The sequence below is a fragment of the Uloborus diversus genome, chromosome 2 (assembly GCF_026930045.1).
Source record: "Uloborus diversus isolate 005 chromosome 2, Udiv.v.3.1, whole genome shotgun sequence".
Lineage (NCBI taxonomy): Eukaryota > Metazoa > Arthropoda > Arachnida > Araneae > Uloboridae > Uloborus > Uloborus diversus.
This window is the reverse complement of record NC_072732.1, coordinates 32614318-32618803: the sequence shown is the minus strand read 5'-3', so window position 1 is coordinate 32618803 and position 4486 is coordinate 32614318.

The window sequence follows — 4486 nt, the reverse complement described above, 5'->3', positions numbered from 1 at the left end:
AAACCTCACCGGTCTACCGGTGAGTAACCAGTACCAACCGCAACGTTCTTGAGAGGTTGCTTCCGATGTCGTCATGGTGTCATATCTACATGGATGTCGTTTTTTGAGCCTCACCGGTTGATCTACCGAACGACGGTAACTCTGGCTGGTTGATTAAAAGATGGAACCACGTGACATTTTGACCAATTATATGTATTTTTCACCTGCGTGTTATTCGTCTGCGCAAGCAACCGGTGATCAACCGAAAGCATTCGATGAAGCATTGGTTCGTGAATAACCGGTTAGTAACTACGGACGTCATTTCTATCACGTGATTAACCATTCAGACGCTATCGGTCATGCTCGTCGAACATAGGGACTCCACGTCGAACGTAAGCGTAGAGTATGTTCGAATAGATTAACCGTAAAATAAGTAAGGCATACGTTCGCCGACCTCTACTGGTAGCTACCGGTGGTTGATCGCATTAGAGCCGCTATATAGATAGGCCGACGCATCAGCTTAGGTTTAACCATTTTGGATCGGATTTTTCATTGTTGCACTGCTAGGGTTACCACAGCAAAGTCGCAGATTTCGCGAAATTCGCCGAAAATAATATTTGATTTAATAAACAATTCACAGTGAACCATCACCAAACGCGATAAGTCGCCAGAAAAGACAACCACTCAAACACGCGCTTCGATCCAAAATGGCTAATCTTAAGCTGATCACATAACAGCTAATGACGACAGACGAATAACAAGAAGTTGTAAAATACTTATTATTGGTCAAAAATGTCACGTTCTTCAATCAACCAGCTAGGATTGCTGTTGGCCGGTAGATCATAGAACGCTGCGGTTAGTCACCAGTTGACCAGTCGAGGTTGGCGAGCGCAACCTTAACAACGACCAAAAGCTCAAATTGCAGATTCGCAACTCCAGCAAACTATAGGGGTTGCTGCAGCCGCTGTCTAATGGCGGATGAAAAAGGTAAACCAAACGCATGCCGTAACTTATAACTTGCTTTGACGCTTAGTGAATGATAGTGATTTTTCATCGTGTTTGTAGGAAGCTCTCTTTTCTATTCTTCTGAAATTACATTACACCCATAAAAAGTCGGAAGCCTGTAATTTGCCCCAAAGAAAACATGTGGAATGGAATGTTTTACCTTTTTCTTTAATATTGTTAATCACCGCAAGGTAGCGTATTCCAGCTCTGGAGTTGCGAATTACTTCAGTCATATGTTTTGGCTTTACAATTAACGCCTTTTTCAATGCAAAAGAAATGAGCTTATCGATGAAAAGATGCTGTTTTGTATTTTTTCGATGACTCCTTTTATGTCTTTTCATCCATAAGCTTATTTCTTTTGCATCGGTTGATAAGAGAATACAAGTTTTCTTCAACCGAGTAGCTCTATTAGAACGCACCAGGACCTGGTTTATTATCGGTTTTTTATGGTTAGCCAGTTGCATTTTTTAAAACTATAACCAGGAGTGCCCACATAGGGGAGAGTCATGGTTCAAATTGCAGCATTGAAATTTTAAGGGGGTGTTTTGAGGGGTATTTTTCTCATCTTGGCGGGGCTCTTACTTTTGGGGAATTAACTATCTTGAGTGGGGGGGGGGTTCGCCCTTGCTCTTAGGGGGTGGGCACCCCTTTTAACTTTAAACCTTATTTTCGAATAGAGCAATCGGTTGCTTTACGCAAACAGAAAGAAACTAGACAAAGAGTAAAAAGGCGAATTTAAAACAAAAACCACAGCAACATTTTTAGCAGTTGCCTCAAAAAATAATCCCCCTTTCCTACTTTTTTTTTTTTTTTTTGAGAAATCACGATTGCTTATTGTTCTTACTTGACAGTCCTTGATGTTGTGGTTCCTTTTTCAGCTTGGACCAGGGGCCTCTGCAGCACCACCGCCCACCGGTGGCGGCGCGGCTCCTCTGGTCCTGAGCACTGTCCCCCAGAATCCACTTCTGCTGGATGTGGCGTCCACGTCCTACACACGCATGCTCTTACACACTCGCCTACGCGCGTGTCTTTACACTTATACACACGCCTACGTGCACACAAGTAAGCCTATACACACACACACAACTATACACACGTAACTACCCAGGTGGAGGGACATGCTTCGGGGGGTAGCTATTTCTAGATACAATAACTCTAATCAGTAGGGTCTTGTCGCAACTCGTGATTGCGAAAAACATAATTTGAATTCAAAGTTTCAGAATTCAAATTAGAGTCAATTGGGGGGAAGTGGGTCACAGGTCTTGATTTATTTATTTTTTTTGTAATTTATCACAGGACATGTTTGGTAATGATAGAGGAAAGGGAAAGAAGATGGAGGCGGTAAGAGGTAAGGGACAGTTAGGGATGTCCCTTTGAAGTTTTTCAAAATTAAAATCATAAAGGCGCATTATCCGATTGTGCTCCCCCCCCCCCCGCCAAAAAAACAAATAATGCGATAACCCAGCATTGCGACTAAAATTCTTTTGAAGATCAATTCGTAAAAATTTCAGTCATATAGTCTATGCCACACGACCCAGATCCTCTCATGAAATAATATAAATTGCCCTAACAGTGGCCCCACTCAATACTTCCGCTCAGCTATTGAGTGAGCCATGCTTAAATGCTTACCAAGGCTTCACTGGATGCGCGTCTTATCAGGCTCACTCATTTCTGAAAAGATCAAAGACGCCGACTTGCCCGCAAGAGAGCGCTGTAGTATAACTAGAAAAACATTGTTTACATTAGTAAATAAATTATTTCTGCAGTAAAAGTTTTTTCAATCTTTAAATTAAAAATTCATCCCTGAAGCACATTATGTCTTCTTGAATAAGAGTAAATAAATACTATTTTCATTTTTCGGGATTACGCCTAAACTTTTTGATTCATATTTAATGTGCGTAAAATTCGTAAAAGGTTTAAACATTACTCTTCCTCCGAATTGAAAAAAAAAAAAAAAAAACAAATGTCTAAAAAGGAACACTTGTTTTTTTATAAGATACTAGAGGACCGACAGACGTTGTTCTGTTTAAATGTTGCAAATTGAAAAATTATAAAGTTTCAATGAACTATCAAGTATTTGAACCGTTTTCTCGAAAAATATAAGTAAAAAGAAAACGTTTTAAAAGTTGCTTGGTGTCAGAATGCGTATTTTTATTACAACTTGATTTACCTAATGCCCACTGAGCAGTTCTTTTATAAACTGTTTTTTCTCCCGTACTTGATGGTTTGTTCCTTCAGCCATACTCAAAGGATAAAAAGCGTCCTCAGATATTAAGTATAAGAAACTAACTACCCATCTAGAACAAACGGGAAATCCCGCTGCAACATCCCCCATATGAAAAAGAATAAAACAATCGAAAGGATATCGTTTAATAAAATGATAACGGTAAAAACAGTTCTCTGAATAAGCGAAAATTACTCCTCCCCCCTCACCTCCTGATGTAAAATAAACACTTTCTTCCACTAAAATGACAAAAAACTCTTGAAAAACGAAAAGCAATTCTTTGCAATTTGAAGTATTTCGCCAAATAAACAAAAAATACAATAAATACATTAAAACAATTATAACATTAAAACAAAAAATACATTAACAGTAGCTTAAAAATATAAACAAATGATCACCAACTCAGTTGCTTATAGCCGAAGTCACCAAGCCACCACGTTACTGTAATCCAGCGGATCAGTGAGCGAAGCCAACTCCGACCGATTAGCGACGGTCGGATTTTGAACGAAAACTTTTTAAACTTCATACACTGCCTATTTTGTTCTTTCCACCAAAGATAAAGATCTTCCACTGCAGTGATCTTTTGTGTACCGAACTACCCTGTTGTAATTTATCTGAACGAAAATAAAATTTGTTTCGTCTTTCAATTCCATCATCTGTTCCTTTAATAATGTACTGATTAGTTAGATAATTCTTGAAGTATTCTAGACATTGGTGCCAAAACTGAGATGGATTTCAGCCGAGAAATAAATGCTGCTAGGTACGGTACTTTCGGATCATTTGTTTAGGAAAACCTAAAGCACCGATTCGGTCACATAGTTCAACTACGACGACAGAACACACGTTTTGCGTGGACCTTCGAGTACTTAATTTTAAAATATATCACTGGACCTAAAATCGTTGCTTTCAAGAGAGAGAGAGAGAAATGAAGGCTTACTCTCTCTCTCTACGTTTTTTCTATTCTCAATGGGGTCGTTTCCAAACTTTTAAAAGTATTTTTTTCCGAAAGAACTTGCTTAAAAACATAGGATCTGACCATTTTTTGATAAATTTGTCTACGTTTAATATTTTTAAAAAATTACTTAAATTGGAGCGCTTTCATTTTTTTTTTTTTTTTAACGTGATAAATGATTAGCTTGCAGTCACTTTTGAGCTGTGTGCGCAGATACTTTATATTTTTATCTGACTCTGGATATTGGTTTCCTTTTTTGTGCGAAAAGTATTAAATGTTTTTTTAAATCTATATGTAAATAATCTTATCTAATTAAAAACTGAGCG